General features: G+C 40.2%; 1 pseudogene; it reads left to right on the top strand.

Moving 5' to 3' along the window:
• Window positions 1-3,660: 3,660 nt before the first annotated feature.
• Window positions 3,661-15,147, top strand: LOC143673021 (choline/ethanolamine transporter FLVCR1-like; annotated as a pseudogene).
• Window positions 15,148-15,536: the final 389 nt, after the last annotated feature.

Below are 15,536 nucleotides of genomic sequence, written 5' to 3'. Positions count from 1 at the left end.
ATCAATTTCTTTAAAAATTGTTATAAAATACAACACATAGTAATATTGAACAAACTGATATCAGGCCTAAGGACCAAAGATAAGAAAGATAAATCTTTTGTCCAATACAGTGAAAGTAATTATAAAAACAGACCTCAGCCACTTATCAAGTATCTGAAGAGATGAATTCACACTCTGATTTAGAAAATGGTCCATTCCCCTGTTGTCTGTTGGATCTGATTATTTCTACTTAAACTAGTACAGCGCCACTAGGTTCTCTTTGGTGTTTTCTTTGGACCCAGTCGTGTTTTTAACACCCCAGCTAAGAAGTCAGTCATTCAAAATAAAGTGTCAGTGGCTGAGAGATTTCAAACAGAGTTGAGAGGTTATTCTGGAGGTTATTCTTACACATATATAGATATCCCTTTTTAGTTTATTGTGTACTGGAAGGGAGTACTTGAAACTGATCAAGTGTGTCCCAATAGCCTTGATTCTTGAATAAGATTGTATAAACATGTAACTTTCACAGTGTGACCCTGTGATTGTGAAAAGCTTGTATCTGATGCTCCTTTTATCCAGGATTTGGACAGATGAGTAAAAAAAAATATGGATAAAAAATAAGTAAATAATGGCGGTGATATGGGGTAAAATAAATTGGGTAGATGGAAATACTAGTGATCAATGAGAAGGAGGGGTAAGGGGTATGTATGAGTTTTTTCTGGAGTGATGCAAGTGTTCTAAAAATGATCATGGTGATGAATACATGACTATTTGATGACATTGTGAACTACTGATTGTATGCCATGTATGGACTGTATGTGAGTGAAGATTTGTCAATAAAAGTATTAAAAAATTAAAAATCAGTCATTGAGGCCTTTTAAAAAATCTATTCAAGATGCCCATGCTTCCTTTTCCGTCTCCTTATCACAACAATCCATAAAGTGCATCTGGCAGAGGTGAACCTCTGGCTCTCCCTCTTTCATGTTGTCAGTGGGCCAGATTCTTGGGCCCTTTTTTTCAGGGTTGGGGGGGTTAGCAGTGCATGGTCCAGGAATTGAATCCGGGTCTCCTGCATGGAAGGTGAGCATTCTACTACTGACCCACATGCACCTGCTTGGGCCCTTTAAATTGCACAGTGTGTGCAGCAGTATCTTTTGGGTCCTGCCTCTTACATAGGCATTGCTATTTTCTCTTTGGAGGAAACCTTTTTAAGGAAATGAATATCATGAAATCCTGTCCAGATTAATATTGTTAACAGTATAAAACAGTAGTCAAACCACTCTCGAGAGATTTCATAACAAGTTCTGATAATTTGGAAAAATTTCTTATTGCTAGCAGGCGGTCATTGAGCCAAACAAATAGGGTACTTGGGATCACATCTTCCTGATCAAGTGGCCCACAAACTTTCTTGTCCTTCTAGATTTTTGCTCACTAGTAAGTGATGAGTCCATGCATCAGGTCCTTTAGTACTTTGGTGGAAGACTCCAGGCAAGGATATCTATCTGAAATAATGGAATCACATTTCCAACTGTACAATTTAATGATCCCATCATTTCTGTAGTTTCTCAACTGCCATTTGGATGTTGTAGATGGGTTTCACCTACAGGAATGTTCCTAACGTGGTTCTCAGAAACTGGTCAATATGCCAGATAGAGCTTCTGCTCTGTCTTACTGACTCAGGACCCTATCGATTTGTATTAGAATTTGGATGCTAGTGTTAATGGTGATGCTACCCACATGGATATGGTGTTTACTGGTCATGTCATCTAAGAAAGCAGAAATAGTTTGGATATTGGGTCCAAAAAGAAAGACTGGTTCAAAGATAACTAGTTTGCGATGAGCAAGTTCTGAAATTTTGCATCAAAGGGTACCATTATCATTTTAAATATCATCTAGATCTAGCTGGAATTCACAGCAAACCATCTGGGCTACCTCAGGGTCCCCACCCCATGCACTGGGCTTAGTTAAGTTGGATGGACATATACTCAGTTGACTTCACACGTATGAATAGCATGTTGGCATTGAGCTTAATCTCAGCTTGTTCTGATGTTTGCCCTCCATTTGTTCTGTTGGCACAGCATTGGGTCTTTTAACTGTCTACTTAATTCTTGTCTTTTTAGAAAGATATTACGTTCACTAGTGGTTTTGGTCACTCTAGAACCTTCTTTCACATTCTTTGTTATGGAATGACTGGTTAGTCTCCCTTTAACTATTTGCATTGTGGAAGGAATTAGGAGCGAAAAAACTATTATGGAGAATAAAGTTTTTTTAAAAAAACATGAGACTAAAATCCACTGTTGGGCACAGAAAAGGGCAAACTCAATAAATTCAATACATTTGGACCATTATGGTAAATAAAAAGTTCAAACAAAAGTTGGGACTAAAAAACCATGGTTAACCGAAAAGGGCAAACAAATTTAAAATAATTACTTCTTAATAGCGCTAGTAAATTTGGTTTGTTATATTTCTTACAATGTTTGGAATGGTTCTTAAGAATTATAAGAGAAATGCCCTTGCTATACAAAAGTTTTGTAATTGCTATTCTTAAATTATGTTCTTCTTGGGGACTGGAAAATATATTTTTATACTGTTTACAGCCAATCATTTTTGTATTTGCCAATTTAAAATCCTGTAGGCCTTTTTTTTATCTTTCTCAATGTTAAACTTTATGATCTTTTTAAATAAATTCATTTCACTAAAACGTTTCAAAAAAAGATTAAATCCATAGTGAGAATGCCTATCAACAACTCCTAGTTCTAGTCTCACTTTAATAATGGATATTTGGGTCTCTTTCTAAATTGCTTCCCAACAAGCAGTGGGGATAGCTTTAAACTGTGTCCAGGAAGACCTGCCAGGAGCCACGTGTGCTTCCTAGGACCCACGACAGTTTCTGGCACATAACGTTCAGAGCTAATTTGGTACCTGGAACCTACTAAGCCCCTGTACATGCGTGTCCAGTAAACATTAACTAGACGTATTTGAGGAACAGAGAATGCAGAGACCTGATCTCACTCAAGGCAGCAGAGCGGGGGTAGGGGAATTCCAACTTCACAGGGGCACATTTCTGACGAAACCCCTTTCTTTATCTGGATTGGAAGGCTTTCTGGTGTTATTTTCTCTGCCGAGGCAGTACGGACCTATGAGATACGGTTCTGGCTGTGTTAAAGGAAGGGTCGACCTTGCCTGACCGCTGCTCTCGGCACGAGAGGCCAAGTTCACCTTTCGCCTGCGTCTAAGACTTTGGGGTCCTCTGGGAGCACCTCTTAGTAGTGACGGTGAAGTCTGCCTCTTTGTTTGCCCTCCCGTTCTCCCCTGCCTCGTTCCCGCGTTGCCCAGCAGCTGTCCACGCGTGGAAGGCTGGACCACCCCATCCTCAGGCAGAAGAAAGCGCTCCTCCAGGGCCAAGGGAGGACCGTACTCCCGCCAGTCCCCCACGAAAGCTCTCCAGATTGGCTGCGCGCCAGTCGGGGTAGCTCGCTGATTGGCCGGCGAGCCGCCGAGTGGGTCCCTTGCTCTGGGTGGAGCCTGGTGAGAGTGCGGGGAGTGAGGAGGAAGGGTTTGCCGGCTGCGTCCAGCGGAGGACTGTCGTTTGCGGCGTACTGCAGTCTCAGCGGACTGGGAAGGAGGCGCTGGAAAGGGTAAGGGGTGGGGCATACGGCGTTCCGGAGGTGCAGGGCTGGGGAGGAGGATTGGGACGCAAAGTGGCCCCGGAGGCCCAGGGACGTGGCGTGGCCGGACGATGAGGAGGAGGCGGCGGCGGCGCCCGGGCTCCCGCACGCGAACGGATACCTGCGGGTACCGGGGGACGCGCCTATCGTGGGCGTGAGCTCACAGCCGCAGGATGGGCCCAAAGCCGGCTGCCTGGCTCTGAATGGGGTATCCCGGGACAGCTCCGGGGCTGCCTTGGGAGCCGTGGGTGAGTCGCAGATGCCACTGGCCCCGGAGGAGGAGACCCGGGCCTGCCTGCTGCTCACAGACCCTGGGGAGGAGACCCCTAGGATCGAGCGCCCCCCAGGGCCCCGGACGGCACTCTCCACGCGCGCTTTTTGGTGCTCCTGATCTTCAGCCTGTACTCGCTGGTGAACGCCTTTCAGTGGATCCAGTACAGCATCATCAGCAACGTCTTTGAGGGTTTCTACGGAGTCTCCTCCTTGCACATGGACTGGCTGTCCGTGGTGTACATGCTGGCCTACGTGCCCCTCATCTTCCCGGCCACCTGGCTCCTGGACACCAAGGGCCTGCGGGTCACCGCCTTGCTGGGCTCCGGCCTCAACTGCGTGGGTGCCTGGATCAGGTGCAGCAGCGTGCAGCAGTATCTCTTCTGGGTCACCATGCTGGGCCAGTGCCTGTGCTCCATGGCCCAGGTGTTCATCCTCGGGTTACCCTCCTGCATGGCCTCAGTTTGGTTTGGACCCAAGGAGGTGTCCACAGCCTGCGCCACCGCCGTGCTGGGCAATCAGGTAAGGACTGCGGTTGTTAGTGAAAATCTGGTCCTTAAGAAAACGCCCTAGGCGGTGTGAGGTAGGAATACGGATGGACGCTCAGGAGGATTTGGTGAACAAATGAGGTAGAGGAAATGAGTAGTCGTAAGGTCTGTGGCCGACTTGGATTAAAAACGGTTTTAAACTTCTTTCTGAGGACAGCGCTTTGAAAACCAGTTTATAGTAAGCGCCTTGTAATCCTACTTTGGAAATTACCTATAAAATACATAACTGTTGGCCCTTAGATGCCTAACATTATAGAAAACTTGACAACGCCAAGTGAATGAGACTTGTGTAGGTTTTATTTTTGCCACTGGCATATTTGCAAAAGGCAGTTTTTGGATTCTGGGAGATTTTTTCAATTTCTAGAATGTTCTCTGGCTGGGATCACATGACTACATCCATATTGTACCTCAGGTCAGCTTAAATTCATTTTAAATATCATTCAACCATATTTCCTCATGATCCCATTTAGAATTGCCTAAGCACTCTCTTGTTATATCTTTCTACTTTAATTCTCCATATAGTGCTTATCATATCTGGTATGCTTATTGTCATATGTTTTATGTTTTTGTGTTTATTGTTATTTCTTACTTTTCTCCGTTCTCCACCATTAGATTGTAAGTTTTATGAAAATAGCCATGTGGTCTGAATGTACAGAACTGTATCCCCAGCATTTATAATAGTGCTAGGTACACTGTAGGCTCCCCATAAAAAAAATTGTTGAAAAATGAATGAGTTTCAAACGCATAAATACTGGCCATCTAGATATCTCCACTTTTATATCTCATAGGAACCCACCATTCAAAGTTTACCTTACCTCCTGTCTCATTTCTCTTCATTTCTACTGCCTAGCTAGGCTTGGTCTTCAGCTCTCATGTAGAGCTTGCTAACCAGTCTACCTACCTGTGAACTTTGCTTTCTTCCTTCCATTCTCCACATTTATCCTCTGTGTCTTCCTGATGATGCATGTCTGTTCAAGGTTACTCCCTTGTCCCTGCAGTGGTCCTGGGATAAAATTCAAGCTCTCATGTGACCTGTGAGACCCTCTGGATTTGTATCCTGTCAAGTCTTCAGCTTCAACTCTCTCTGCAGCTCCCATTCCCCATGCTATTTCTCTTCTCTGAGCTGTACTATATACTATATACTGTTTGTTGCAAGGTCAGACTCTCTGCTTCCTGGCCTTTGTACATAATGTGCCCTTGGCTTGGAACACTTCTGCTTCACTTGGCTAATTCCAATTTCTTCAGATCTTTGCTCCTCCATAAAATTTTCCTGAACCCCAAATCTGTGCAAGATGTTCCTCCAGAGTACTCCTTTACCTAGGGTGAACATGTGTCCCAGCTAGGGTGACCATAGTCCAGGTATGTACCTCTTGTCCAGCATAATTATTAATGGAGCCCCTTTTACTCCAAACAATGTATTTTATTGATGATAAATTTTATGGTCTCCCCACTCCTCATCACAGAATTGATCGTACCCCTACTCTTTGGTAAGTTTGTTTCTGTCCAGCTTTTTGTAAGGGAGCAAATGGAATATTTAGTAAAGATGACTGTCTCTACTTATCCTTCTTTAAATCATTCTTGGGCCCTTCCTCCTTGCTTCTACTCTCAAAAGAATCTGATATGTCTCTCCATTGAACCTCCCAATACTTCGATTTTACTTATCTTGTTGCAGTGACCATATTCAGCCTAATTTTTTTGTGTGTGGTAAAATTCAAATAATGTGAAATTAGCCACTTCTTACGGTTCAGTGGAATTTAGTACATTCACAGTGTTGTGCAACCATCACCTCTTCCTTAGCTCCAAAACATTTCATGACCCCCAATGAAGACCCAGTATCCATTAAGCAGTCACTTCCCAATCTCTCCTCCCCACAGTTCCTGGCAACCATTACTCTGCTTTCTGTCTCTATAGATTTACCTATTCTACATATTAATAAATCAATAGTGTCTAGCTTCTTTCACTTAGCATAATATTTTAGAGGTTCATCCACATTGTAGCATGTATCGATACTTCATTCCTTTTTATGGCTGAATAATATTTCATTGTGTGTGTGTGTGTGTGTGTGTTTGTGTGTGTGTGTGTATATACCACATTTTTATTCATTTTTCTGTCTGTGGACGTTCGGGTCATAGCTGTCTTTTGGCTGTTGTGAATAGTGCTGCTATGAATATTAGTAATCAAGAATGCAAGAATGGAAACTACAGAGCTGATAAAAACTTCAGAGCAGAGCTAACACAAATGCCAATACTTGGAGAGCAGTGCTGCAGATGTTTTGAGATATTTGGAGCCCAGCAGATGTTGCCATGAGATGTTAAGCAAAACAGAACCAGGAGAGAGCCAAGGGAATCTGAGAGATGAAAGTCCACCCTGGGGAAGCAAAATGGGGAATGCTTACAGGAACAGAGGCTGAAAGCAACAGAGCCCAGGAGCAAGGGACCAGCCAATACCAGTCACAAATAACACCTCGACTTTCCTTGAGTTAAGCCATTCCAGTTCTGGTATATTGCATTCTGGGAGATTGCAAACTAAAACAGAATATATGGAAAGATTTGAAGCCTGGGGAGCAGATTCACCTGGATTTGGATGAATGATCAAGGAATGGTGAATAGAGTGGATCTTCAGAAGAGAATGATAACACTAAGCATCTCCTTTCTTCTTTCCTCAACAAAATGTTGCTGTGAACATTTTTTAGCAACCACTGATTGAAATAGCTCCAACTGGAGAACTCCCGGGGGGGGCCAAGATGGTGGCTTAGTAAGGTACATGTGTCTTAGTTCCTCCTCCTCCAAAGCAACTACTAGGTGAACTGAAACAGTGCAGAACAGCTCCCAGGGCTACGGCAGGGAATGGACACACAGCGTACCCCAGTCTGGACTGGCTAGTCTGACTGCGAGACTCGGCTGCGGTGAGATCCCCGAGCGGTGCGATTTCCTGAGCAGCAGCAGCTGCGGTGGCCGGAGCTACTCCCTCCCTTCTTCTCAGGCCGGCTGGGAGGCTCGGAGAGGCAAGTTTCCCAAGCCAAGGCGGCCGGCGCCCCTCTTTTGCGGGCGGCTTCGAGTCTCGTCTTCGAGTCCGCGGCTACGAGTCTCGGATCAGAGGGCTATCCAAGCCGCGGTGGCCCTCACTCGTGGGCGGCTTCCTGGTCCGGTGGGGAATTCCCCAGGCCACGGCGGCTGGTGACCAACGCCCCTCCCCGCGAGCGACTTCCTGGTCCGGTGGTGAATTCCCCGGGCCAGCTGTGGCCGGCGACCAGCCACAGGGTCCCCTCAAGCCGCGGCGGCTGACGCCCACACCACACGTGGCCCCCTGAACCACCGGAGAGAATTGGATCGGAAATCCCCAGGCCACAGAGATTGGTGACCGGGGGGATCCAATCCAAACACGTGAGACAAACGTGTGCCACGAGCGCCACCTACTGAGCAGGATAAGAAAAACAGAACCCAGAGATTTCACAGAAAAATCTTACAACCTTGTTGGGTCCAACACCCAGGGAAATCTGACTAAATGCCCAGACGCCAGCAGCAGAAGATAACGGTCCACACTCAGAAGATTGAGAATATGGCCCAGTCAAAGGAACAAACCAATAGTTCAAATGAGATACAAGAGCTGAGACAACTAATGCTGAATATATGAACAGAAATGGAAAACCTCCTCAAAAAGGAAATCGATAAATTGAGGGAGGACATGAAGAGGACATGGGCTAAACATAAAGAAGAAATAGAAAAACTGAAAAAACAAATCACAGAACTTATGGAAGTTAAGGATAAAGTAGAAAAGATGGAAAAAACAATGGATACCTACAATGATAGATTTAAAGAGACAGAAGATAGAATTGTGATTTGGAGGATGGAACATCTGAATTCTAAAAAGAAACAGAAACTATCGGGAGAAGAATGGAAAAATTTGAACAGGGTATCAGGGAACTCAAGGACAATATGAACCGCACAAATATACGTGTTGTGGGTGTCTCAGAAGGAGAAGAGAAGGGAAAAGGAGGAGAAAAACTAATGGAAGAAATTATCACTGAAAATTTCCCAACTCTTATGAAAGACCTAAAATTACAGATCCAAGAAGTGCAGCGCACCCCAAAGAGATTAGACCCAAATAGGCGTTCTCCAAGACACTTACTAGTTAGAATGTCAGAGGTCAAAGAGAAAGAGAGGATCTTGAAAGCAGCAAGAGAAAAACAATCCATCACATACAAGGGAAACCCAATAAGACTATGTGTAGATTTCTCAGCAGAAACCATGGAAGCTAGAAGACAGTGGGACGATATATTTAAATTACTAAAACAGAAAAACTGCCAACCAAGACTCCTATATCCAGCAAAATTATCCTTCAGAAATGAGGGAGAAATTAAAACATTCTCAGACAAAAAGTCACTGAGAGAATTTGTGACCAAGAGACCAGCTCTGCAAGAAATACTAAAGGGAGCACTAGAGTCAGATACAAAAAGACAGAAGAGAGAGGTATGGAGAAGAGTGTAGAAAGAAGGAAAATCAGATATGATATATATAATACAAAAGGCAAAATGTTAGAGGAAAATATTATCCAAACAGTAATAACACTGAATGTCAATGGACTGAATTCCCCAATCAAAAGACATAGAATGGCAGAATGGATTAAAAAACAGGATCCTTCTATATGCTGTCTACAGGAAACACATCTTAGACCCAAAGATAAACATAGGTTGAAAGTGAAAGGTTGGGAAAAGATATTTCATGCAAATAACAACCAGAAAAGAGCAGGAGTGGCTATACTAATATCCAACAAATTAGACTTCAAATGTAAAACAGTTGAAAGAGACAAAGAAGGACACTATATACTAATAAAAGGAACAATTAAACAAGAAGACATAACAATCATAAATATTTACACACTGAACCAGAATGCCCCAAAAACGTGAGGAATACACTGCAAACACTGAAAAGGGAAATAGACTCATATACCATAATAGTTGGAGACTTCAATTCACCACTCTCATCAATGGACAGAACATCTAGACAGAGGATCAATAAAGAAATAGAGAATCTGAATATTACTATAAATGAGCTAGACTTAACAGACATTTATAGGACATTACATCCCACAACAGCAGGATACACCTTTTTCTCAAGTGCTCATGGATCATTCTCAAAGATAGACCATATGCTGGGTCACAAAGCAAGTCTTAACAAATTTAAAAAGATTGAAATCATACACAACACTTTCTCGGATCATAAAGGAATGAAGTTGGAAATCAATACTAGGCGGAGTGCCAGAAAATTCACAAATACGTGGTGTCTCAACAACACACTCCTAAACAACGAGTGGGTCAAAGAAGAAATTGCTAGAGAAATTAGCAAATACCTCGAGGCGAATGAAAATGAAAACACAACATATCAAAACTTATGGGACGCAGCAAAGGCAGTGCTAAGAGGAAATTTATTGCCCTAAATGCCTATATCAGAAAAGAAGAAAAGGCAAAAATGCAGGAATTAACTGTCCACTTGGAAGAACTGGAGAAAGAACAGCAAACTAATCCCAAAGCAAGTAAAAGGAAAGAAATAACAAAGATTAGAGCAGAAATAAATGAAATTGAAAACTTGAAAACAATAGAGAAAATTAATGAGGCCAGAAGTTGGTTCTATGAGAAAATCAATAAGATTGATGGGCCCTTAACAAGATTGACAAAAAGAAGAAGAGAGAGGATGCAAATAAATAAGATCAGAAATGGAAGAGGAGACATAACTACTGGCCTCACAGAAATAAAGGAGGTAATAACAGGATACTATGAACAACTTTACGCTAATAAATACAACAATTTAGAGGAAATGGACGGGTTCCTGGAAAGACATGAACAACCAACTTTGACTCAAGAAGACATAGATGACCTCAACAAACGAATCACAAGTAAATAAATTGAATCAGTCATTCAAAAGCTTCCTAAAAAGAAAAGTCCAGGACCAGACGGCTTCACATGTGAATTCTATCAAACATTCCAGAAAGAATTAGTACCAACTCTCCTCAAACTCTTCAAAAAAATCAAAGCGGAGGGAAAACTACCTAATTCATTCTATGAAGCCAACATCACCCTCATACCAAAACCAGGCAAAGATATTACAAAAAAAGAAAATACAGGCCAATCTCTCTAATGAATATAGATGCAAAAATTCTCAATAAAATTCTAGCAAATCATATCCAACAGCACATTAAAAGAATTATACATCATGACCAAGTAGGATTCATCCCAGGTATGCAAGGATGGTTCAACATAAGAAAATCAATTAATGTAATACACCATATCAACAAATCAAAGCAGAAAAATCACATGATCATCTCAATTGATGCAGAGAAGGCATTTGACAAGATTCAACATCCTTTCCTGTTGAAAACACTTCAAAGGATAGGAATACAAGGGAACTTCCTTAAAATGATAGAGGGAATATATGAAAAACCCACAGCTAATATCATCCTCAATGGGGAAAAACTGAAAACTTTCCCCTAAGATCAGGAACAAGACAAGGATGTCCACTATCACCACTATTATTCAACATTGTGTTGGAGGTTCTAGCCAGAGCAATTAGACAAGAAAAAGAAATACAAGGCATCAAAATTGGAAAGGAAGAAGTAAAACTATCACTGTTTGCAGACGATATGATACTATACGTCGAAAACCTGGAAAAATCCACAACAAAACTACTAGAGCTAATAAATGAGTACAGCAAAGTAGCAGGTTAGAAGATCAACATTCAAAAATCTGTAGCATTTCTATACACTTGCAATGAACAAGCAGAGGGGGAAATCAAGAAACGAATCCCATTTACAATTGCAACTAAAAAATAAAATACCTAGGAATAAATTTAACTAAAGAGACAAAAAACCTATAAAGAAAATACAAAAAACTGCCAAAAGAAATCACAGAAGACCTAAATAGATGGAAGGGCATACCGTGTCATGGATTGGAAGACTAAATATAGTTAAGATGTCAATCCTACCTAAATTGATTTACAGATTGAATGCAATACCAATCAAAATCCCAACAACTTATTTTTCAGAAATAGAAAAACCAATGAGCAAATTTATCTGGAAGGGCAGGGTGCCCCGAATTGCTAAAAACATCTTGAGGAAAAAAAACGAAGCTGGAGGTCTTGCACTGCCTGACTTTAAGGCATATTATGAAGCCACAGAGGTCAAAACAGCATGGTATTGGCATAAAGATAGATATATCGACCAATGGAATCGAATAGAGTGCTCAGATATAGACCCTCTCATCTATGGACATTTGATCTTTGATAAGGCAGTCAAGCCAACTCACCTGGGACAGAACAGTCTCTTCAATAAATGGTGCCTAGAGAACTGGATATCCATATGCAAAAGAATGAAAGAAGACCCATATCTCACACCCTACACAAAAGTTAACTCAAAATGATCAAAGATCTAAACATTAGGTCTAAGACCATAAAACAGTTAGAGGAAAATGTAGGGAGATATCTTATGAATCTTACAATTGGAGGCAGTTTTATGGACCTTAAACCTAAAGCAAGAGCACTGAAGAAGGAAATAAATAAATGGGAACTCCTCAAAATTAAACACTTTTGTGCATCAAAGAACTTCATCAAGAAAGTAGAAAGATGGCCTACACAATGGGAATCAATATTTGGAAACGACATATCAGATAAAGGTCTAGTATCCAGAATTTATAATGAGATTGTTCAACTCAACAACAAAAAGACAGCCAACCCAATTACAAAATGGGAAAAAGACTTGAATAGACAGCTCTCAGAGGAGGAAATACAAATGGCCAAAAGGCACATGAAGAGATGCTCAATGTCCCTGGCCATTAGAGAAATGCAAATCAAAACCACAATGAGATATCATCTCACACCCACCAGAATGGCCATTATCAACAAAACAGAAAATGACAAGTGCTGGAGAGGATGCGGTGAAAGAGGCACACTTATCCACTGTTGGTGGGAATGTCAAATGGTGCAACCACTGTGGAAGGCAGTTTGGCGTTCCTCAAAAAGCTGAATATAGAATTACCGTATGACCCAGCAATACCATTGCTGGGAATCTACTCAAAGGAATTAAGGGCAAAAACGCAAACGGACATTTGCACACCAATGTTTATAGCAGCGTTATTTACAATTGCAAAGAGATGGAAACAGCCAAAATGTCCATCAACAGACGAGTGGCTAAACAAACTGTGGTATATACATACAATGGAATATTATGCAGCTTTAACGCAGGATAAACTTATGAAGCATGTAATAACATGGATGGACCTAGAGAACATTATGCTGAGTGAGTCTAGCCAAAAACTAAAAGACAAATACTGTATGGTCCCAATGATGTGAATCGACACTCGAGAATAAACTTGGAATATGTCATTGGTAACAGATTCAGCAGGAGTTAGAAACAGGGTAACATAATGGGTAATTGGAGCGGATGGGATACAGACTTTGCAATAGGACTAGATACAAAAACTCAAAAATGGACAGCACAATAATACCTAATTGTAAAGTAATCATGTTAAAACACTGAATGAAGCTGCATCCAAGCTATAGGTTTTTGTTTTGTTTTGTTTTTTGTTTTGTTTTGTTCTTACTATTATTACTTTTATTTTTTTCTCTATATTAACATTGTATATCTTTTTCGGTTGTATTGCTAGTTTTTCTAAACCGATGCAAATGTACTAAGAAACGATGATCATGCATCTATGTGATGATGTTAAGAATTACTGATTGCATATGTAGAATGGTACGATTTCTAAAAAAAAAAAAATGGACAGCACAATACTACCTAATTGTAATGTAATTATGTTAAAACACTGAATGAAGCTGCATCTGAGCTATAGTTTGTTTTTATTTTTTTCTTATATATTTTTGTATTTTTTATTTTTATTTTTTCTCTATATTATCATTTTATTTCTTTTTGTTGTCTTGCTATTTCTTTTTCTAAATCGATGCATATGTACTAAGAAATGATGATCATACATCTATGTGATGATATTAAGAATTACTGATTGCATATGTAGAATGGAATGATTTCTAAATGTTGTGTTAGTTAATTTTTTTTAATTAATAAAAAAATGTAAAAAAAAAAAAAGAATGCAAGAATGCATTTGAATACCTATTTCCAGTTTGGGGGGTATATGCTTAGGAGTGGAATTGCTGAGCCATATGGTGATTCTGTGTTTCTAAGTTTTTGAAGAACTGCCAAACTATTTTCCACAGTGGCTATACCATCTTAATTTTCTACCAGCAATGTGTGAGGGTTCTGATTTCTCATCCTCAACATTTGTTGTTTTCTCTTGTGTGTGTATATATGTGTCTGTTTAACTATAGCCATCCTATAATGAGTGTAAACAGTATACCACTGTGGTTTTGATTTGCATTTTCCTAATGAGTAATGATGTTGAGCATCTCTTCATATACTTGTTGCCATTTATGTATCCTCTTTGGAGAAATGTCTCAAGTCCTTTGCCATTTTTTTTTTTTTTGCCATGGGTTGTTCGCCTTTTTGTTGTTGGATTGTAAGAATTCTTTACACATTCTGGATAGTAGAACATTATCAGTTATTTGTTTGTATTTTCTCCCATTGTGTAAGTTGTCATTTCCCATTCTTGTTTTGCATATGATTATTCCCTTTTTGATTGTAAATATCTAAAAGTCAAGGGCTATATCTTACACATCTTTATGCAGTGTCATTCTGATAGTGGAGCACAGTAAATGTTTAGTAGGAAGAAGATTTATCAGTAATTTGTCTTTTACTGTACAATAGTAACAAAGATATTAGCACATAGTGCTAGCACAAAGCACCTTTACGCACTTTAGCTGTCCCTTTTTGTTCAATTATTTGTTAATGTTTTTTTCTTTTATGATAATTGCTCTTCTTAGCAGAACTGTTTATTTTACAGCTTGGAGCAGCAGTTGGCTTTTTGCTACCACCAGTTTTAGTGCCCAACATACAGAATCACACAAATCTCATGGCTTGCAATATCAGTACCATGTTTTATGGAACAGCAGCTGTCTCCACGCTTTTATTTATTTAACAGCAATTTGTAAGTAAATTATTTTCCTACAGTTTAAGTAGATATATGCATGACGAAAATATGAAAACAAATAACCCTGAAATTTTTATTGATAATTTGCCAGTTGCTATTTGCTTGTTTCATTCTTGCTGCACACTATCTTGCTCAGGTAATGAATGCTATACCATAGGAATATGTTATGGTCCACTGTCATGTTTCATTGTAAAGAGTTTGAAGACAAATTCATCTCATTTATCTCCCTTCTAACTTTTCTTCCTGCTAACAGTTTCAAACATATTCCCTGCCTCTTTTCCATATTCCTCTAAATATTCTTCATCTTAAGCTAAGCTAACTTATCCTGGAACAAATTCTTGTCATGGCTTGAAATGTTGTAAATAGGCTATAACCTTCCCTTTAATGACATCCTTCCAAGGATTCCCAATTTAGTATTGACTAGATCTGAAAATGTTGACCAGTGAATGATCTTGGGCAGCAGCAAGGTGTTTTCAGCAGAATTTCAAACTGTGGCAACTATCTGCTTGTTAGGCCACTCCAGCAAGCTACTGCTGCCACCATTCGTCACTGAGTTCTCTCGTCTGGGCCTGTCTCTTGAAGCAGTCAGTCAAAATCAGCTGCAAGCAGCCCTCATCTATTTGGAAGAAGCTTTGGGAAGGTCTGCTTTTTAAGTTTATTTTAATGGGAAACAATTTTGATTTCAGGGAAAAGAATAGATAAGCTTTATTTAAGTAACACAGCTGCTAATATATATATTATTGTTCTTTTAGGCACACAAAAAATCTTCAATTGATTTGAAAAGCAAAGTTGAAAAAAGCTGTCTTTTAATCCATAAAATTTACGTTTTAAACTGCATTATAGCTGAAATCTTTAACTTTACATATTAACTTTGATCTCCACATGAATTTCTCGATTTTCAAAGAAAGTGTGTATAAAGTCATACAGCAGATACTGCCTTTGTAGATGAACTGGAGGATCCAGGTATAGGAAGCACAGCCCAAATATTTAGTTTCCCTTAAGATAATGAACAAAATTTTCCCA

The sequence above is a fragment of the Tamandua tetradactyla genome (genome assembly GCF_023851605.1).
Source record: "Tamandua tetradactyla isolate mTamTet1 chromosome 22 unlocalized genomic scaffold, mTamTet1.pri SUPER_22_unloc_4, whole genome shotgun sequence".
NCBI lineage: Eukaryota > Metazoa > Chordata > Mammalia > Pilosa > Myrmecophagidae > Tamandua > Tamandua tetradactyla.
Note: the sequence above shows the minus strand (reverse complement) of the source record. Positions and strands in the feature narration are given on the sequence as shown.